Source organism: Gopherus flavomarginatus, chromosome 2, assembly GCF_025201925.1.
Source record: "Gopherus flavomarginatus isolate rGopFla2 chromosome 2, rGopFla2.mat.asm, whole genome shotgun sequence".
NCBI lineage: Eukaryota > Metazoa > Chordata > Testudines > Testudinidae > Gopherus > Gopherus flavomarginatus.
Window position 1 is genome coordinate 237,839,551 of NC_066618.1, and position 22,623 is coordinate 237,862,173.

General features: G+C 40.6%; 4 non-coding genes across 4 annotated transcripts; 2 read left to right on the plus strand and 2 right to left on the minus strand.

The window, feature by feature from the left end:
• Positions 1-5,613: 5,613 nt before the first annotated feature.
• Positions 5,614-5,703, minus strand: TRNAY-GUA (transfer RNA tyrosine (anticodon GUA)). The gene is given in 2 exon segments: positions 5,614-5,649; positions 5,667-5,703. It is a non-coding gene; the product is annotated as a tRNA-Tyr (tRNA).
• Positions 5,704-6,086: 383 nt separating this feature from the next.
• Positions 6,087-6,159, plus strand: TRNAR-ACG (transfer RNA arginine (anticodon ACG)). The gene has a single exon. It is a non-coding gene; the product is annotated as a tRNA-Arg (tRNA).
• A 5,165-nt stretch (positions 6,160-11,324) lies between these two features.
• TRNAR-ACG (transfer RNA arginine (anticodon ACG)) lies at positions 11,325-11,397 on the minus strand. The gene has a single exon. It is a non-coding gene; the product is annotated as a tRNA-Arg (tRNA).
• A 1,312-nt stretch (positions 11,398-12,709) lies between these two features.
• Positions 12,710-12,799, plus strand: TRNAY-GUA (transfer RNA tyrosine (anticodon GUA)). The gene is given in 2 exon segments: positions 12,710-12,746; positions 12,764-12,799. It is a non-coding gene; the product is annotated as a tRNA-Tyr (tRNA).
• The last annotated feature ends 9,824 nt before the right edge of the window (positions 12,800-22,623 follow it).

Here is a 22,623-nt window from a genome sequence, read left to right on the forward strand (position 1 = left end):
AACAATCAGAAGGCAGTTCAACCTAAACCCAGGAGACTAATCTCCTAACTGAAATGCACATGATCTCTGTGTCTTGATTTTGTGCATGTGCATTACAGCACCTGCACACAAGCAGAAGCAGGAGACCGGCAGGAAAATACCACACAGACGTGGATGGTTGATGCTCCTATCTGCCAGTTGTAAGACTTGGCAGCAGCATTTCTCACTCTTCTTGGACTGACCAATCTGAGACACATATCAAAGTTCTGTTGTTGTTTTTTTTAATTGGGAGTATGCCTGTGACCTCATGCAACCCTTGGCTCCTCCACCTCCCTACCTTTTGGCTCCCTAACTCCTTTGGGATAGAATGGAAGATGACCCTCAGCTGAGTCAACACAATTGCCTGCCTGCCTACTTATTCCCCTTACTGATGGCTTTATACTTGTTCTTTCCCAACTGTCCTTCTGACATGCAAAAAATGGGCTGAGGGGTGGGGTCAGGAATTGACAGGAGGAGAAAGAGGCAGTCATGCTGAAAGGGCAGGAGGCAGCTTCCTGGCAGAGGGAGGCAGAACCAGATAGGACTTGCTTCTCTTAACAATCTTGCCCTGATCCAGTGACCATTTCCCCCACCCTCTTCTTTGCTACAAGTCTATAATACATGCATTGCACTTCAAATCATATAATTATTACCCAATCAGGTTTAAATTGTGTTCCAGAAGCAGGCTCTCTTTGCTTTGTTAACCAGCACACTGTTGTAAGATATTTCCAGCCCTGATTCCATGGTACTGACACATCTTAGACATGTAAACCATTCTGTATAGACAAATTTCATGCAAGTTGTATGCTAATAATAAATGTGTCCTTTAATACACTTAAAGTTCCATTTTAAGTCAAAATATAGTCGTTACTAGAAGTGCACTGCTGCACAAAACTCTTGTGGTTGAAATTGTAATTTATGAATGTGTACTTTATGAATATCTCATCAGAGAGACAAGAAAATATTGTATGGTTTTGATTTAAAGTATACATACCTAGGGTCTGATTCTTCTCTCTTCACTGAAGCAAATGAAGTATATCTCTTTTGAAGGCAGTGGATTTGTACCAAGGTAAAACTGGAGCAGTTGGGAGGAGAATCAGACCCCTAGTTTGTAGGAGCTAAAGCACTAGTTCAGAAATCTTGAACTTAGCACTGTGCTGGTTTGACATATTAGCTTCATCCTTATGTAGTTTATATCCTCTGTACTGAAAATATTCCATCAATCGTTGTCACACCTCGGTTCTGTGCATTTGCTATTGTGGTTCCTCTTTTCAAAATTCAGTCTTGGGGAGGATGTAACATGCTACTAAATTATAGAAACCAGGGAATATATTGTTTGTCAAAAGTTTAAAAGATTTCTGTCTTAAAAATTGGATTCTGTAGTTGTGAAACATTTTCTTCCTCCTCTTCCCGCCTTTCACCTCAAATGCCATTCAGCTGCAGCTAAATATACTGCTAAAATCAGTAACTATAATTCCAAAGTCATTAAATACTACCATCTTTAAAGCTTCTTTAAAGTTCCTAAGATACACTGATATTTTAAAACCCCTTAACACTCAGTTAGTATATATCTCCATAAAGCTGTGCAGGCATTATAGGTACTTCTACCCTTGTAATCAGAAATAGTTCTCCAATTTACTTCTATCAGGCCCTACGCTACCTGCACATATGCAGCACATAATTATTTCCCTTGCTCTAATGCATCAACTTCTGTCCCAAGGAATGCACACTCAACTGCAACTGATTCTAGTGTGCGATGTATATGCATATATCTTATGGATAGAATGCAGCCCACTGTATTTATATACATTCATACGTCATCAAACATATACACACACATATCTGTGGGCCTTATGTTCTACTCCTTTACACTGATTTTATGCTGGTGTAACACCACTGAAGCCAATATAAACACACTGTGGTGGAATGGAGAATCCGGCCCTATACGAATACATATTACACATGCTGTGTAAATGATTTTCCAAGTACATTTTTTCAAATTTATTTCAATAATTTACTGTGAAAGTGTGAAAATGCTAGTGACTGTTTCCTGTATAGAATTAAATGTGAAAATGTTTCCAGTTAAACGTCTAGATGAAAGTTACACATGGTATATATAAAAATCATCTTACAGGTGCTGCTCCCATAGAAATCAATGGAAATTTCGCCATTGATTTCTATGGTTGCAGCAAATCAGACCCAAAGGTAATAAACAAAGGCTAAAGCCCAGACTGGGAGTTAGGTTCCTAAATACCTTTGAAGATCTAGGCCTGAGTGCCTGATCCAAAATCCACTGAAATCAATGGAAGATTCCCAATGACTTCAAAGGGTTTGGGCTCTTAGCTTAAATCCTGTAATTTTTACTACATTCTTAATGGAGAAAGGATGCCTGAGAAAGAATTTAGGCCCCAGTCCTGCATGGTGATCCACACAGACATCTGCTGCATCTGCAGGGAGCCCCACTGTCTTAAATGAGGCTCTGTCTGCAAGGATCACTATGCACTGTTACAGCCTTTGTCAAAAAAAACCCCAGCAACTCTGAATACAGGCTTCAGGATATGTCTCTGAAAGAATGTGGCTTTGCTAAAATGACACTATTAGACTGATAAAAACTATGGTCAACCTTTTTAAAGCTGGGTGCCTAAATCCACATTTAGGCAGTTAAATAAAGGCAATCTGATTTTCAGAGGTGTTGGGCACCTGCAGGTCCCAGTAAAGTCAGAGAGTCTGCTTATATGAGGACATAATAAAAACTGAATGAGAATGTCCAGATTTGGTCCATAAATATGAATTTAATTTTCTTTTGCTTTTGTTTGCTTTCTAGAAGGTGTTCTAAAGTGGAAACAATGATGCCTGCATGATTTGCTTCCATGTAAAGTCCAGTTGAATTACTATTAATCTTTTGAAAGCATAGAGTTGCAAATATTTTGCTCTATGGTGTTGCGCTTATTTGTATGAAAAATACTATGTATTTGAAATCTACCTTTGCTGTCAAACACTCTCTGAATAATAAAGACTGCCTATGTGTAAGAATTACAGCACTACCTTTATGTTTCTATCCTAAGAAAAAGTTGTTCTAGTAACAGCCAAAATAACCAATAATATCCTGATCCATCCAAAATGTCTGTGGTGACTTTCCAAGCTGGTAAGTTCTAAAAGAACTTTGTTTTCCCAAGAGGAGCTACTTGGCAGAAAAGTTGGCATGTGGCAAATGAACCTACCCAATGCATTAAAAAAAATATAACCAGAACTTCAGCTGCAAATGCCTTCTTTGTTCTACAGTGCAGAATTCTACTTATCGAGATGGGGAAATCTGGCAAATTTCCCATGTAGACAATCCTTTCGATTATTTAAAGTTCTCACCTATACTGTGCATCAAGAGGTGTTACTCCAGCTCTTTCCTGAGTTACTGGTTGTGAGGAGTCAATGGCCCATGCAATAATACTCAGGATTGGCTGGCAGCATTTTTCTCACGAAAAGAGCCTGAGGAGTCAGGTGGTGAAATCCTGGCTCTATTGAAGTCAATGGCAAAACTCCTATTATTTTCAGTGAACAAAGGATTTCACACAGGGAACTCTGCCCTTGTGAAGGTGGCAGCACAAGATGCCGAACATTTCTATGCCTACTAAAGTGAGGGATTTTTTTCCCCGTACAATGTTATTTAGTCCAATCAAGCGATTGGAAATTACCTGAGCAGTAACTGTTTTGGCTGGATCTATTATATTGAGATCTGTTCTATTGAATGTTTGGAGAATGACTCATACCCAGGTCACACAAAACAGAAAATGGGAGAAATATTTTTAAAGATTAAAAACTAGCAAAAACGTAACTTGCTGTTTAAACTTTTTGTGCATTTTACTCCCCTGTAGCATAAATGCATAATAAAATAAACTGTTTAATAGGAGACATTTTTCAAATATGTCTATAGGCTTTAATTTCATTATTTTACCTTTCCTTAAGATTTGATATCTAAGATATTGGTGTAATTTTAGTCAAGGATTTTTATGTTTTTTTTCTCTTTTCAGAATTAGAGCTATCAAGGAAGATTGAATGACAAAACATATGCACAATTAAATATATACTTGGCATTGCATATTTATTGTATAAAATTCAAATGAAAAAGCTGTCTGGTGCATTGCTGTTAAGTGGCAAGGAAGACCAAAGTGTGGGAGTAGCATCTGTAGTTTTTTTTTCTCATGAGCTATTAGGTCTGATCTATACCTAACACTTAGGTCAAACCAGGTACATTGCTCAGGGGTGTGAAAAATTTACACCCCTGGCTGAGAAATGTAATTAAGGAGACCTAAGCCCCAATGTAGCCACATCTATGTTGATGGAAGAATTCTTCTATCAGTCTAGCTAAGGCCTCTTGAGAGGGTGGAGTTACTACGGCGACAGAAAACCCCTTCTGTTGCTGCTGCAAGTGTCTACACTATAGCAGGGTAGCTGCAACACTGCTGTGCTTGTTGTGTAGATATACCCTTAGAGCTCACTTAGTTTAGATTACAACATACTCTTTCACTTTGGGAGGAGATTAACAGATTCTCGCTTCCCAAACTCATCAGAGCAAGAGTGATAGCCACAGAACAGGTAGCTTGTTCATATTTGATGGCCATCTTCAAGGAAGGAACCAAAGAAATGATGATCTGCAGAACAGTTAGTTTTTATGGTTAGGCATAACAAAGGAGAATCCACCAATAATAACAGAGATAAGAAAACAGAATGTATTATTATTTGTATTATGATAGCACTCACAGAGTGCATGCCCAGACTCTGTCCTGAAGAATTTACTATTAAAGGCCTCAATCCTGCAAGTTATTTTGTGTAGGCAGACTACTGCCTTTGCTGATTCTCTTTATCTAGACTAGGATTTGAAAGATGTTACCTGACGTGTTAATTAACATGTGTTCACTAACCCAAGTTCAGAGACTAGTGTAAGCAAGGCACTCTCTCTTGGGCTACACTAGGCTGTTAACAAATTAGCTAATTTAATATATATATGTTAACACTTTTCAAATCCTAATCTAGATAAAAATAGAGTTTCCACATAGGTGTAGGAATTTGCCTAGAGCAATTTACCTTATCAGGGCATATGATAACATGGCACAAAAACACTATGCCTTTTTTCCCTTTCAACAAATTATTAGATTTTGATTTTCACATAAAGGTGGCACAACATTCATTTTTACTACCTTCCCCACCACCTTTTTGCTTGTTTGTTTGGAGTAGATCCTACTGAAAGTAGAGCTGGGCCCAAACAAAATCACTGGATCCAAACTTTCCCACATTTTACAAAAGTTTGGATTGGGACTGAAATTTGCATTGGGAGTCCATCTATAATTACAAGTGCTGAGCACCCTGCCTCTGCGAACAAGAGATCCAAAAATGTCTTTTTCCAGCACAAACAAAAAGCAAATCTGTCTCATTTTGATAAAATATTTAAAATTACTATCTATTTCCTATAACTTTGCACAGGTATTACATGTATCATATGTTGGCCGACTACCTGAGCCAGTACTGTAAGCCGCAACATTAAATCAACGTCCTAAAGCGCAGATAAAGATGGGTGAGGAATTAAAAAAAAAAAAAAAAGTCTCCTTCGAGCCGGAATCGAACCAGCGACCTAAGGATTCCCACAGGCTATTCCGCTACAGTCCTCCGCTCTACCAGCTGAGCTATCGAAGGGACATGGGAGTAGAGTACCGAAGTTCCACACTAGAGCTGAGAGAGTCGGCCTTAACGTAGCGCGTGCGCAAACCGTTTTGCTAGTGCTGCAAGGGGCATGCGCATGGCCGCTGAGTGGGTCTAGTGAGCCAGGGCGATGCGCCAGGTGGTCCTATCTGGGCTCTCCCCACAGACCCGGGCTGGGCGCTAGTCGCTCCCGGGTAGGGTCCCTGCGCCTTCCTAGGGCTGTGCCTGTATCTGCAGTGCTCGGTCGGGGGTGGAGGGGGGGTGATAGTCTGGCCCTTGCAGCACAGTGTGTCCAGGGTGGATGGGGAGAGAACGGGCAGGACCAGCATCGTTCCTCAGCCCCTTACTTGATAGTCAGATATTTTTTCTTTGCCTGTGGGCCAGTGGCGCAATGGATAACGCGTCTGACTACGGATCAGAAGATTGTAGGTTCGACTCCTGCCTGGCTCGACAGCGTGTGTTTTGTCTCATACAACTCAGTTTTACAAGCTTATTAAAGAAACACTTGTTTTAAATATGAGGAAGAGACACATAGTTGTTTGGCTGAACAGCCATGCTACCTTTATACCTGCATGTTCAACAGAACTCCCAGCTCACAATTGAACAGTGACCTAAAATCAGTGATTTCCCTACCAATTCAGTGACTGTTTGGAAATCTGAATTTAAACTGAAACATTAATACACACTTTAAAAGCTTATACAGTGTATGATAAAATATGTGTATCTGAAAAAGTATAATCGATTTGAAAAGTAGGAACATAGACTAGCTTCCTTATACAGCTGTTTTTTATAATGTTAGTGCATTCATTTCGGTGATGTTAGCCAACCTAATAATTTCAAATGATTTGTAAGCAAAGTCTAAATGAGCTCTCCCTGGCAGCTAGTGATGAGCTGGGGCTGCGGGAAAAGGCTTCAGGGCCAGATTATATTTACATTCACACCTAATCTACCTAGGTATCCAGCAAACAGAGCGGTGTTGTCCAAGTGATAGATTTTGGCTGTGGTTGGGTTACAAACCACTTGAATGTGGGGGGGAGTGGGGGATGAAATGTTGTTCTTATTGTATGAGTAAAGGGCAGTAGAACTGTAGCCTGTGATGATTTGAAGGCATCAAAAAAGAGGGTGGGGACTTGTCCCTCTCCACTGCTTAAAGACAGAGATGATTAGGCTCCATAGATAGTCTTTTGTTCTGTTAAGTGACCACTGAAGCTGAAATCACCGACAATCAGGTCTAAGTGCTTAGTCCTGTTGTGGGGACAGTGTTCCTGTGGGTACAGTGTTTTTATGTAAGAGACGGCCCAGACTGCACTAGCAGCGAGCGAGATTCCCGCACTGAGAGCTCAGCTGAAATCACTGAGAGCTGGTGGAACCTCAAGAGACCAACTCGCAGAGGTCACAGTGGCAGGTGGCAGGCAAAGGTGACTGTGCAGGGCCATTGGCAACAGAGTGGTGGAGCGAACGGTGGCACAACAAACAGACGTGGCCAGAGTGAACAGTGAGCCGCTGGAGGAACAAGCAAGGTGCCTTCTTGTCCCCCACCTGGCAGGTGTACTCATGTGAAAGCACCTCTGAACTCTGAGTCTCCACTGACCAAGGACAACACCAGTTAGTGGAGTGCAGTGGAGGGAAAAGTGAGGGGCATGTTAAATAAACATATGTTTGTTGGGCTATATTTTAGTCACTTTGCTCCAGAATGCTAGATTTGTGACTGGGAATGGAAACATATATAAATAGTATATATATATATATATATATATATATATATAAACATATATAAATAGTTTCCTAGTAGGCCAAGATTTTTAAAATGCATTATTTGCCAAGGTTGTTATCTCACATTGTTGCTATCTTGGGAGGTCATTATGTTGGGGAGTTTCTGTACTAAACGTTTTTATTATTATAATTAATTTTTACATAAGAATGGTCATACTAGATCAGACCAATGGTCCATACAGCCCAGTACCCTGTCTTACAACAGTGGTCAAGGCAAAGTGCTTCAGAGGGAATGAACAGAACAGGTAATCATCAAGTGATCATCCCCTGCTGCCCATTCCCAGCTTCTGGCAAACAGGCTAGGGACTCTCAGGGTATGTCTACACTACAGGATAAATTCGAATTAGCCTAAACCGATTTTATAAAACAGATATTATAAAGTCGATTGTGCGCGTCCACACTAGGCACATTAATTCGGTGGTGTGCGTCCGTGGTCCGAGGCTAGCGTCGATTTCTGGAGCGGTGCACTGTGGGTAGCTACTGTAAAAGAATGAGGCCAATAATGTCGATTTGCATCCACACTAACCCTAAATCGATATAGTAATATCGATTTTAGCGTTACTCTTCTCGTTTTGTAGGAGTACAGAAATCAATTTAAAGAGCCCTTTAAATCGATATAAAGAGCAGTGTAGTGTGGACGGGTGCAGCATTAAATCGATTTAACGCTGTTAAAATCGGTTTAACAGCGTAGTGTGGACCAGAGCATGGTATTACATCCCTCCCCATCCTGGCTAATAGCCACAGATGGACCTGTTCTACAGGAATTTATCTAGTTCTTTTTATAATCCTGTTATAGTTTTGGTCTTCACAGCATCCTCTAGCAAAGAGTTCCCTGGGTTGACTTTATATTGTGTGAAGAAGTACTTCCTTTTGTTTTTTTAAAACCTGCTGCCTATTAATTTCATTGGGTGACGGCTAGTTCTTGTGTTATGTGAAGGATTAAATAAAATTTCCTTATTCACTTTCTTTGCACCAGTCAAGGTTTTGTAGACCTCTATCATATCCCCATTGGTCACCTCTTTTCTAAGCTGAAAATTCCCAGTTATTTTAATCTCTCCTCCTGTTTCATATCCCTGATCATTTTAGTTGCCCATCTCTGTACCTTTTCCAATTCCAATATATATTTTTTAGGATGGGTGACCAGATCTGCACACGCTATTCAAGGTGTGCATGTACCATGGGCTTATATAGAGGCAATGTGATATTTGCTGTCTTATTATCTATTCCTTTCTTAATGATTCCCAACATTGTTTGCTTTTGTGACTGCTGCTGCACATTGAGTGGATGTTTTCAGAGAACTATCCACAATGACTCCAAAATCTCTTTCGTGAGTGTTAACAGCTAATTCAGATGCCATCATTTTGTATGTATAGTTGAGATTGCTTTCCAATGTGCATTACTTTGCATTTATCAACATTTAATTTAATTTGCCATTTTGTTGCCCAGTCACTCAGTTTTGTGAGATCTCTTTGTAGCTCTTCGCAGTCTGCCTGGGACTTAACTATCTTGAGTAGTTTTGTATCGTCTGCAAATTTTGCCACCTCACTGTTTACCCATTTTTCCTGATGAATATGTTGAACAGTACTGGTCCCAGTACTGACCCCTCAAGGATACCACTATTTATCTCTCTCCATTCTGAAAACTGATAATTTATTCCTACCCTTTGTTTCCTATCTTTTAACCATTTACTGATCCATGAGAGGACTGCCCTCTTATCCCATGATGGCTTACTTTTCAAAAGTCAATTTAAATTAAATACATTTTTTTATTGTTTTTTTTTTTTAGAAATCTAGATCTGTTATGTGTTTTGGTGTAACTTGCATTTTCCTTATGTTATATTTGCATAAATCCTAACAAAACATTTACTTTTTTCATATCTCTTTTATATATCTCATTGGTCCTGAAACCCCCCCTGTAAATTCAAACACCCTCCCTAATTTCAATTCCTGGGGAAACCACTGCCTAAAATAGAACTAGTAAATTGAAATTGCAAGACATACTCAAGTATTTTTACCCCATTTATAGTTAACCTTTTGAAATAATTATAAATGTACATTCTTTCAAACAACTTCAGGGATTGCATAATGAGCTGTGAAAGGTGAACATTTTAAAAACATACCAGATCCCTCTAGAACAGTCAACTGCCTAAGAGCGATACTTCTTTTTGGGAAATGTAGGGGAAAACATGGGTTTCTTTTAGGTAGCAGTTAAAAAAATACTAATGTGAAAACTCTTGGCCTAATAGAAAATGAGAACTAGGAATATGTATTGTTAAAAACAAAAGTATTGCTTTTCAGGCAGCAATGACCTATTAAAGTTCACCTACAAGAGGTGAATTCTGAGTTTCATTTTTCCCCCAGCTATTTTATGAAAATAAATGTTTTTAGGCCAGATCCTAAAAAAGTATAGGTCCATTCATTGACTGATCTTTGATCTGGCCTATCATCTTTAATTAAACAAAGTATAGCTGGAAATAATTAGGTCTGGAAATCCAGTAAGTGATATTCATGTGATAAATTATTTTCCATGGTGATGATTTGTTATACTTTAGAAATATCAGACCATATTATATATTTACTAACCTGCAGTTTACTTTTTCATTCCTAGACCCCCCATTCACTATCTGATCTTTGTTTTATGTTATGAACATTACTATAAGAAGTCTAGTTAATACAGAAGTAGTTTGCAAATTATTTTTGTTTATTGCCCCTGACCTGTCCCTGACTTTTACTAAAAATAACTGACAAAATGTGGAGGGAGGAGGGTTTAGCACCTAGTCCTGCTTGGGGGTTCCCTACAGTGGCTGAGTGTGCAAGGGTCTCCCCTGCCACCTATGATAGCTCAGAGCTGCAGGGCAAGCAGCTTAGAGCTCCAGACCCCTGCTGCCTACTATGGCTGGGAAATCTGGGGTACTCTGCTGCCTCATGGCTTGGAGATGAGGCCCAGGGCTGGAGTAGAAAATGTCACAGATTCTGTGACAAAATCTTAGCCTTAATTCTAAGATATGTTTAAAGTATATGTGAGATTTTCAGTATGTTTAAAGAAGAATCATTTTTGGTCAGGAGGCTAACATAATTGAAACGGTAACAAATACTCAAAATACCAAGTATTTGTAGATTTAATAAAGTTTTCCATAAATTTACAGTGAACAAGCCCCATTATCAGTGATAAATGTTGCAGTTAGAGCTTTGGTTTTAGCACTCTATCATCTTTACATCAAGATAATAGCTTTTTTTTTCTTTTACAACTTTAGTAAATTGTCCTACAGTACTAAGTGAAGTATCATCTGAATAGAACAGAACTCTCACTCCAGAGTAAGCCATGCTACAGACAGAAGAAAATACTATGAAGTAGTTTGGACTGGTAGGCTCTGTGTGTGTATTCCTGATTTACTGCATGTCCACAAAACCCAATTCAAGTATTTATAACTTCATAAAGTTATTTTTTCAAATTCTCTTGACTTATTCGTTGGGAACTTGTGCTGCTGGATTTGAATATGTGATGGCTGCACTATGAAATTGTAACTGTAAAGGGGAAAAATGCCAAATTTAAAATGAAAAAGTGCAAGTTTCTTCACAAAAGAGAAATTAAAAAGCAGCAGAAAGTATTTTACAGAAACCAAAAGATTTTCCAGTGTCCTGATACCAAGAACAGGAAGCTTCAGGTCAGAAGGAGAAGTTTGGGGTTTTTAAGATTGTTGTGGAGTGAAACTAGTAAATTATAATGCAAGTCATTTTGGAACTTTAGCTATAACAGCAGTTGCTCCCAGGCAAGCTGTTATCAATTAGTAAAGTACCAGAAAGAAAATGATTCTGGAGATTTGTTTTACAGAAAAGAGCACTCGAGCCAGGCAGGAGTCGAACCTACAATCTTCTGATCCGTAGTCAGACGCGTTATCCATTGCGCCACTGGCCCTGAATGTTAAACGTTGCTTTGGAACAGAAGAACATATAGTATTATTTCTACCCAAACTACTAAATATGGCATTAGGGTAACACCGTACAGAGGCCAGGTCTGTATTACAAACTTACATCAGTAGAACTACATTACTCCTGATCGATTCAGTTATACCAACCTAATTCCCGGTTTAAAGAGTGCTATGTTGACAGGAGAAACCCTCCCGTCAACATAGCTATCACTACTTGCTAAGGTGGATTAACTAGTGTACTAATGTCTTTGTTGCAGCTGTCTGAGCCAGCATTTTAAGTTTAAACCTGCCGTTAGGGTGAATAATGTAGCAGGTAGAGCTGGAGGGAGCAGGAAGAGCTAGAGGATACTTATATAGTATCAAAAGTGTGGAAGGTTATTTAAAGGCAAATATGAGATCAGCTCTTTGCAGAGCTTGCAATCTAAACAGCTGACCTTACAGAGGGGTCTGCAATTATGCTAATATTGATAAAGTGATATGACCCCCACCTACTGTAAGCACCGTTATACTGATATAAAAGTGTTTTGTGGTGGTATAGCATTTCCATATGGAAAGAGGAATAACTATACTGGCATAAGTCACCACTACAACCATGTCCATGGTAGGGCTTTGACTGGTGTATTGGTAAGTAGATATACCGCTACAAAAGCTGCATAGGCCAGGCCTTACTCCCACCCAGAAAGCCGTGGAAACCCAATGGATACTGCACAGCAGTAAGGGCTCTTCCCTCAGAGGACGGGACTAGGTGAAAGGCAAGTGCTAAAACAACGGTCTGCACGTGAGAATTTGGAGCCATGATTTAGAAAACCTGCCTTGACAAACATTTGCCAACTCTGTGGGGCAGATGAAAACACGGGCCCTGCAAAGCTAAGAAGGGGGACAAAGACAGAGGGGAGCTGCGGAGAAGCATAGGCCGCGCTGGCCAGGATAGGGGGACACTGCCAGGGCAGGGGGGCTCTGAGACAATACGGCGCAAGAGTCAACAAAACATCCGGCCCAAGGACGGAACCGGGTTGGAGAAAGGAAGGGCGGAGGGGGCAGAGGCTGGGGTCTCCCTCTTCCCTCAGCTTTCCCGCCCCTGGGGAAGCGCGCTCAGGAACCGCGGGTGCGGGACTCGCTGAGCCCGGGGTGCAGTTAGCGAGTCTGACCACGCGCCGAGCGGAGCCCCTGGCAAGTAGCGGCCCTTGGCCCTGGTGCGTCTGCTCCAGCTTTCACCGCTCAGTTGTAGTGCGCATGCTCGGAGTTAGAATTCTCTCATGTAAGACTCTTGTATGTGTCTGAGGAAACGTTTGACACGTCCCTTCGATAGCTCAGCTGGTAGAGCGGAGGACTGTAGAGGAGTTGCCTGCGGGAATCCTTAGGTCGCTGGTTCGATTCCGGCTCGAAGGAGACTGAGTTTTTATTTTTTTTCTCTTCATATTTTGAACGTTTTTGTTCGCAAGATTCAGTTTCTAAAGGAGGGAGTTGGTGCGCGGAAACCGCCCCAGCGCAGCTAGTATCCCTGGCCAGGCCACTGCCTATCCTGCCACCGAACTGGGAACCAAGTGCGTGGCCGAGTGGGTCCTGCCTGGTCACTAGCCGCGCTCAGGCAGGGGCGGGCCAGGCTAAAGCAGCGTGACCCATCTCCCCCGCCGGGGGCGTTTATCCACCTTTTCCTTTCAGCGCTGTGGCCCTGAGCCGCCTCCCTGAACGGGCTGCAAAGGAGCAGGCCCTTGGGTGATGTCAGCCTGCGGGGGGTTCTTGTTACTGTGATTAGTAGGCAGCGCTAGAACTGTACATGGTGCATTACCAAAATAGCCAGGTTGTGATTAGTTAGTCTGTGAGCTAGAAATCTAGCTAGAGCTACATCATCTTGTCTGGCTGTATCCAGCACAGTGGTAAAGAATCCCCTTCACAGTCATTTATAATTTGTCTAATACAAATTATACCCCCCAAAATCATCATCTTTCCATCCCCAGACAGGGTAAAAATGTGCCAGATTTCACCCAAGTAATAGTAAGTGGCTCTGCATGATGCTACATAGTTTTTGTACCAGCACACTTATTTTGGCTAGTTTGTGGTGTTTACTGAAATAGTTATAATCAGGGCCGGCTCCAGGCACCAGCAAAGGAAACAGGTGCTCGGGGCGGCACACATCCGGGTCTTAGGTAGCAATTCGGCAGCGGGTCCCTCAGTCCCTCTCCGAGTGAAGGACCCACTGCCAAAGAATGAAGCAGCGCAGTTGAGCTGCTGCCGAAGTGCCGCCAATCGCAGCTTTCTTTTTTTTTTTCCCCTCCGCTTCACCACTTGCGGCGGCAAAAAAGCTGGAGCTTGCCCTGGTTGTACTGTATAACTTCTGCAGCTAGAGGTGTAATTTCCAGCTCAAGTAGGTATATATGTGCTAGCTTTGATTAAGCTAGCATGCTAAAAATAGCCTGTGTGGTTCACAGTATAGGTTAGCCACTAGAGTATGTAGTTAGGGTCCTGAATGGGATTGTACCTGGGACAGCCATCCTGTCTCACTGCCTCCACAGCCACATGCATATATATGCTCAGGCTGGAAATTACATCTCCAGCTCAAGGGTAGACATATCCTCATCCCCAGGGCTTCCAACCTGATTTTGCTATTCACAGAAGCCCCAGGAGAGAGCAACCCCTAATAGCAGCTGGGAGGGAAACCACCTACAAAATACACCCGGTTTCATTCTCAAGGATTCAGCTGTTCTTAAAATTATTTGCATATGTTCAGAGAATATTTCATCTTGCAACATATGCAGGAGCCTGTGCCAAACTTGTTCAAATTTAAGGAGATCTTATGGGTTAAGCCAGGGATTGGCAACCTTTCAGAAGTGGTGTGCCAAATCTTCATTTATTCACTTTAATTTAAGATTTTGTGTGTCAGTAATACATATTAACATTTTTAGAAGGTCTCTTTCTATGAGTCTATAATATATAACTAAACTATTGTTGTATGTAAAGTAAATAAGGCTTTAAAAATGTTTAAGAAGGTTCATTTAAAATTCAATTAAAATGCAGAGCCCCCCCAGACCGGTGGCCAGGACCTGGGCAGTGTGAGTGCCACTGAAAATCAGCTCATGTGCCACCTTCAGCACCTGTGCCATAGGTTGCCTACCCCTGGGTTAAGCACTAGTATAACACTCGGAAAATCTATGTTCAGTTCTGCCACAGAATTCGTGTATGACCATGGGAAAGACATTAAACCTCTTACCCAACTATGTATGTATACACTGCAATGAGGAGCCTACTAGATCAAAGCTACCTCCGGTATGTCTACATGTGCTGCAGTCAGACCTCCCAGTTGCTGTATAGACATAAAGTTGGGGGGATAAATTTATGAATGGCATTGATGCTCAGATCAAACATTAGGAGTAGGGAAACTATTTTACCTCTGTTTATGACATTAGTGAGACCAGTACTAGAATACTGCACACAGTTCAGGTGTCCACATTTGAAAAATCAGAGAAGGTGCAAAATGATATATAAAAATAATTTGAGGACTAGAGAAAATGCTGTATAAAGACTTAAAGACCACAAACTTTAGCTTATCAAAGAAAGAAAGAAAGAAAGAAAGAAAGAAAAAGACAGAGAGGGTATGTGATTACAGACTTTAAATATCTTTACAAAGAGAAAATTCCAGGTACAAAAGACCTCTTTAATCTAGCTCAAAAAGGGATACCAAGAACAAAAGGCTGGAAGTTGAAGCCAGATGAACTCAATTTAGAAATAAGATACAATTTTTTAAATAGGTTAATTAACCATTGAAAAAAACTAACAAGAAAAGTGCTGGATTCTTCATCTCTCAATATCTTCAAATCAAGACTGGATAGCTTTCTAGAATGTATACTTTAGTAAAACACAATTTACTGGTCTTACTGGGGTAACTGGATGAACTTAAAAAGCTGTGATGTATAAGGAAGTCAGACTAGATGATTTATCCCTTCTGGCCATACTATCTGTTAACTGTTGTATGCCAGTTTCTATTTGTTTTCCTGGGAAAGGTAATTGCTGCTCTTCTCCTTCTTTAGCTGAAGTCCAAGGTATTATTTTGATTGCAAAACAGACAGTATGTGGTAGGATGAAGTGGACCTGTAGTATCTTTGAAGAAAAAAAAGTGCAAAGTGTATTCTGCTTTGTACACTGTACTTGTTGAGTGGAGGTCCTTTCCAAGATGTTGTGTAAGTAAGTATGAAGATAATTTGTTTTACACTATAAAGATGAGATCTCTGGAGGACTTTTGTGAAGTTATGACAGGGTAGGGTGGAATTGGCTCAAGTGACCAAGGGCATCCTTAGCATATAAATAACAACAGGATTGACGCATGCATTCTCTAAGATGTAGATTGTTTTTTTCCTCTCCCCTCTTTTTTTCTTCTACCTCCTGTCTCTTTGGTTGCTGGTTTGGCTACAGCTTGAAGGAAATTTTTGCCTTTGCTGCACATTCTTCTTTCAAGCTTGGATTGTGGCCATTACCATATTTTATTCATTTCATGGGCCACTGGCAATTGGAAATGTACTTGACTGAAAACACAACTTGCAATACTTTCATCTGCCACACCTGCTTCTGATTACCTTGGACACATTTTATAGGCAGAGTTCCTTTTTCTTTGCTGTCCCGCACCCATAGTGCAAGCAGTATCGATATTAAGGCTTAGAAGTTCCATTCATTGTTGCCCTCATCTTAGTGTACGTACCCTTTGATACAAAATAGACTGGCCATACTGATTACTGTAGCAGACTTCATGGAGTCTCTGGCTTCTCTCCACTTTTGAGTTAGATAAAAGCTGTTTGTTTTTCTCCCACTTGTTTTTGTTTGTTTGTTTATTTTTTCCTGAGTGGTAGGGTTAAGGTGCAGGGGAGTTAGGTTTTGCCGCCTGGGAAGAAGCAGAATGGGGGGTGAGCAAAAAGCCTGCTGCTGTGTGCTGTTATCATAAAAATTGTAGCAATGTGTTTGTTTTTAAGAGTGTTTCCAACATTAGATTCCATTTTGTCTACCTTTCATCCGTGAGCTCTGTTAATCAAGTACTGGCAGGAAGCAATTCCATTTCCCAGAGTCTTGGGTTTTTGTCCATCACATTGGTAGTGTACAGATTTATTTTTACCACTGCCATTGCTCAATGTATGTAAAACCTTTCTGGCTGAGAATTGTTACAAGCCCCAGCTGAAGGATTTTCTTGTAATGAGTTACTGGACTATCCCATAAATAATCTGAAGAGTTGCTGTCCTTGCCCTATGCAATGAATACACAGGAAGGCAGACAGCTTGTCCAATTTACTTTGGAATTTTTTCTCTTCTTCTCATTAAACTGAGGTACTAGGTATAGTTAAGGCTGAGACCAGCTTTCTGTTTAAAGTGCAGCTCTGCTCAGTACTCTAAAGTTGACATGCTTACTTGGTTTGCCTTGACATTTGGTGTGTTTCAGAGGGTGCTATGCTCTGTTAATGATCCAAATTTGGTGCTCTTTGACTTAGGAGTTCTTGATATACAGTCCCTCACCCCCTAAAAAGCTTTTCTGAAAGTTGAAAGATTCTGGCTGTCATAAACAGGACAGGGGCAGTCATCTCTAATGGTTGGAACAGAAGTTAGACCTACTGGTTGGAACAGGAATCTTGCTTAGTGGTTAGAGCAGGAGATGGGATTGGGAGCCAGAGCTGAAGTCAGGACCCAGGAGTCAAAAGCATGCATAGGAGAAGCAAAGCTAGGAAGGCAGCAAGTAGAGACATAATTGTAGCTGTAGGCAATGACATACACATTGGGCAGCTAGTTACTTGCTGCTGCTGCTGACCTTAAAAGCAGGCCTGCTGGCTTACTTCAGCCAATCAGGCAGGCTAATTAATCAGGTGGTCCTACCACAACCCCGCTGAGCTAACTAATCCACCTGGAAAGGTTGACCTGGCTAGTTTTAAGGCTCAGCAGAAAGAACTTGCTGCTGTGATGATCTTGACAAGGCAACCTTATTTTGCTCACACAGGTAGAGCTTAAACCAGGACTCAGACCGTACCAGAGTCTCCAGTGCATGGGGGTTACCCCAACAGAGTGCATGGGCAGGGCTACCCAGAGGATTCAGGGGGCTTGGGGCAAAGCAATTTTGGGGGCCCCTTCCATTAAAAAAAAGTTACAATACTATAGTAACATGTATTTAGAAATGTAAAAAATAACCAGTGAACTACATTCAAAAATTAATATTTAATAATTTGAAAATACACAAAATACATTATTTAAAAACATTAAATGCTTTAATGGTATGTATACATTTGCAATGGCATAATGCTTCTTATGAAATCATTATTTTACAAATCGTTCTGAACATTAATTATACAGCTGCAATTTTTTCCTCGCTTTCATTTTGGCAAACTCATTAATAATGTCATCAAAACTTATGTCTTTGGCCATTTCATATTCTATGCTCAAAGTGAGAAAATTCTTCAGCCTTTTTTCCCCGGTGGCTGAACACAAACAATTTTTAATCAATGTTAGCTTACTAAATGCACACTCTCCCAATGCTACCGACACTGGCAACACTGTTAGTAGGTGTAAACAAATACAAATCTGTGGAAACACATTTTACAACCCTTTTTTGAAGAGAGCATTAAGAAGTGTAAGTGCAGAGGTTCTATATCCGTCAACTCTTAAGTTGGAATCTTCTTTTATTTTGTAAAAGATTCTAAGTTCCTCTTGAAGATCTTCTCTCTGGAGGTCTTTTGGATACGCTGTGGCCAAAGTGTCAACAGAGTTAGAATCTTTCTGTAGAAGATTCATCCACTTTATCTGGTAGACACAAAATGGATGAAAATAAATTTGAGACTTCAGCCATTCTTTTGCCAAGACCTCCTAGCTCTGATAGAAGCAAATCCATTGTCAGGAAGAACACCTGTACTTTGAACTGAATATTGGGAAAGTCAAACGTATAGTCTGCATCCCCTGTGTCGTCAAAGAATCGCCTGTTCTTCTGGATCCTTCAGTCATTTTTCATTTTTGGGTCAATGCCGAGCTTGAAGCGACTTGTTTGGCTTCTTCAAAAAAAATTGGCCAAGAACCTTTCGTTGTTTGAATTTCCTTGACTAAGTTGCTCACATGTTTAGCTCCCTCTTCGATTGTTAATTTGGCTCATTGTAGGACCTTGTTCTTTCAATACACTGAAGCACTTTAAACCATATTGCAGTAAGAAGTACAAATTCAAATGACTTAAGCCACTTGTAATGATGTGGTTCTGGCGGGCCCCAACTGAGAGTGCCAATTCAGGACAAACTGCTTAAAACAGGGCAGTTACAGCCCAAGGCTGGGGTTTTTCCACCTCTAAGGCAAACCAAACCAGCCAGACAAAGAGGACTTTGGTCTCACCCCACTGGCTAACCACAAGTCACACAAGCAATTCCTTTAGACACTCCAGTTTCCCAGTGTCACCACCAGTGCCACTCGTTATGGGGACAGATGGTTATGAAAACCAATACTCCAATAAAGAAGAAAAAGAGTTCTCTCGATCCCAAAGAATCAAGCCTCAGACCTAGGTCAATGTACAAATCAGATCTTACCGACAAATCACGCTGTTGCCAATCCTTTAGAATCTAAAATCTAAAGGTTTATTCATAAAAGGAAAAAGATATAGATGAGAGCTAGAATTGGTTAAATGGAATAAATTACATACAGTAATGGCAAAGTTCTTGATTCAGTCTTGTAGCAGCAATAAAATAAACTGCAGGTTCAAATCAAGTCTCTGGAGTACATCCCCAGCTGAGATGGGTCATTCAGTCCTTTGTGTAGAGCTTCCATTTGTAGCAAAGTCCTTCCAGAGGTAAGAAGCAGAATTGAAGACCAGATGGAGATGAGGCATCAGCCTTTTATAGTCTTTTCCAGGTGTAAGAACACCTCTTTGTTGTTACTGTGGAAAATTACAGCAAAATGGAGTCTGGAGTCACATAGGCAAGTTCCTGCATACTTTGTTGAATTATAAGGCATATCTGCCGCCTCTCAATGGGTCTGTTGTGTAGCTGATGGTCCTTAATGAGTCATCAAGCAGGCTAGACAGAGCTAACACCAACTTGTCTGGGATGTTTCCCAGAAGCACAGCATAAGTTTGAAATACAGACAGTATAGCCAATATTCGTAACTTCAACTACAAAATGACACATGCATACAGACAGCATAATCATAACCAGACAACCATAACCTTGTCTTAGACACCTTATATGACCCCCTTTACATAAGATTTGGTGCCACTACAGGACCTTGGTTGCAACCATGTTCTATATGGTCCCAGCTTATATCAATAACATTGCACCACTTAATCAAACAGTCAACATCTGCCTGGATTTTGGGAGGTAAATGAAGCTCCTCTTCAATTTTAATTAAACTTTCTAGCACACCGGTGTGATTTTTGATTAGGGGGCAACCAGCATCAACTCTTGCACTCCACCTAGTTTTAAATACAGAGTGAAGAGATATATTCGCAATGGTCTGCAAAATTTTCCATCTCTCAGCGCTAAGAGCAAATACTTTATAGAGTTACTGAACATTTCCAAAATATGTTTTTACCTGCACACTGGTTTCAATAGCGTGGGTGCCACAGATGTTCAGCGTGTGAGCGCTGTATGGAGAAAAATAGGCTTGGGCATTTTCTTCCAAAATTCTTGTCTTTACTCCCTGAAATTTTCCTGACATGTTAGAGGATTTTCATATCGCTGCCCTCTGCACCAAGATAGTTCTAAGTCACATTCTTTTAAAAACCTCTTTATCTGTGTCTCAGCCCTAAAGCCTATTCTTAAACATGGCGTCTAATTGGCCAATTGTCGGTCAAAAGGTCACATTGGTACCATGTGCAACATCGTAGTGCCGTGTACCTATTCCCGCTCTTTTCCCGGGTCACCTAAGGGTCAGGCTAGTGCCGTGTGCAAAAATACCAGTGTGCCTGCTCTCGAACCTTCTGTCGGTCAAAAGGTCAAGTTGGTACTGTGTGCAAAAGCATAGGGCTGTGTGCAAAAGTAGTGTGCCGGGTGCAGCTCCCATTGACGCAGAGGGCACCAGCCCGGAAGCTGGTTGGTGAAGGAGCTAGGGACCAATCAGACGCTGACATGAGTAAAAGTCTTCAGATAAAACCATGTTGTCTCACGCCAAAATCTGCAGGAGTATCCGTGGGTTAGCTCAAAGGCCTGATCACCCTTTCAGCCAGGGTCTCCTCCGGATTTAGCCGGCTCGGGTCGTGTCGATTCGCTTTCTTTTTCGGGTTATTTTCTCCCCAATTCGTCATGCCCTTGATGTCTGTACTGCTGGTCAGCTGCGTCTGGAGTGTGCTGTAAATACTCTGTTTGTTTAACTTCTTCCCTTTTACCCCTCCCTTACTTGATACCAAGCTGTGTATATAGTATATGAGAGCTGAATTGTTGTATTGATTGTTATTGTGGTTAATTGTTGTATTTTACAATATTCAGTTAATGTGCGCACAATTTACTTAGTTTTGTGTATCTGTTCTGGATTTTAGTAAGCAGTTGATTATAGACTGCTTGATTTTTTGTTGTTGGATGTAAATAGACTGTTTCAAGTTGTGTGTATATTCTTGTTCTGATAGTATTGTTAGTTGGTAAAAGTGCTCCTCCTCAACCCAAGTTGCAACTCATTCCCCATTAATAAACAACCATTTGGTTTTGAATTACAATCTATTTTCGTTTTAATTTTCCTCTCTCAATCAAAAACTTACTCGAACCTGCATTGGTCTCGGACAATCTGTTCTGCTATATCTGTGCCAGTCTTCTTTTCATAATCAAGTAGTTTAACAAATCTTTCATGCACATCCCAATTTCCACTTTTTTGCATCACATATCTGAGAATAAAAACTAACTGCTATGTGTGTGAAAATTAGGTGTAACATCAACAACAATGCTGAAATATCGGGCTTTTCTTACCTCTTCAAGAATAGAGTTTAAAACTTTCTCCCCACACAGTTTCAGGAACTCATTCTGACTACACCATGACATGTAGTGAGCCTGCATTCTTCTCCCAGACTCTCTGCATTGAGCTACCATTTCTAGATGTTGTTTCACCTCAGTATTGTACCTGCCCACAAGCTTCAGCGTTGACAAGAGAAGCCCACAGTCGTCATAATCAACAGAAGAATGGCTACCACAAAATGACAGATTATTCTTTGCTAGGAAAAGAATTACGTCAACAACAGCAGTTAATATTTTATGCCATTTTTCCTCCTCCTATTTAATACTATGCTGTAATGCTGCATCAATGCCTCTTTTATCGTGTCTGAAATAATTCCTTCCACTTAATGTAATTGCTCAAATGTAAAGTGTTTTCTTCATGACTCTTGATTTTTCGTAAATCTTTTTCCAATTATTGTCAATTCCACCTTTGACAAATTTTGAATGATGTAATTGGTTAGTTTGAGCTTCACTTCTGTAGAGACTGCAAGGAAAACAAAATATTGCTGCAGCATGTTTACTCCACACCATCCAGTCTCTTTCAATTCACTATTACTCAGATGTTTAGAAAAAACAGTTATCGGCAATTTCCTGCCAAAAGAATCATGAGGAAAGTTTTTGGGCTTACGCGGTGGACCCTTCAATACAATAAGATCTCTTTTCTTTATGTCTAGGTACTTCCAAGAGGCTGGGTCATTACTGCACAACTCTTCTTTGTCATTCCCATCTACAGCAGCAGGACTAATCGATTGCACCAGTTTCTCAGTTATAGCAGTGTTACCGCGGTGTTCTCCATTGTCTATCCAAACAGGCTGGACTTCATTCTCTTCCTCGGCAAGAACCATAACATTGTTTTCTGAATGTGGTAATATTTTGGATTCCTCACAGACCGCCTTTTCTTTTTCTCTTACAACACCACTTTCACTTCCCACCTCTGAAGAGCATTGAATGTCAGCATCGCTCAACTCAGTCAACTGACTTGACTTGGATTGTGCCTGAAGAAGTTTGTGAAGAGTTATGTTTCTCTTTTCTTCTTGCCTCTGTCTAGCTTTCTTCTGCTTTCTCTCCTCAAATCCTGGAAGATATGTACGTTTCATTTTTCTAACCCCTACCATCATTGACTATGCGATGATACCTGCAGACAAATTAATTCCCTTGGTATCTTTCATTTTGTTAGGTAGTGTGACGCTGTATCCCATAATGCTTTATGGGAATATGACATTTCTGGAATATGATCTACTGAATCTATCTATGCTACATATGCTATATAACATAACTATATAAAGGTTATGATCTA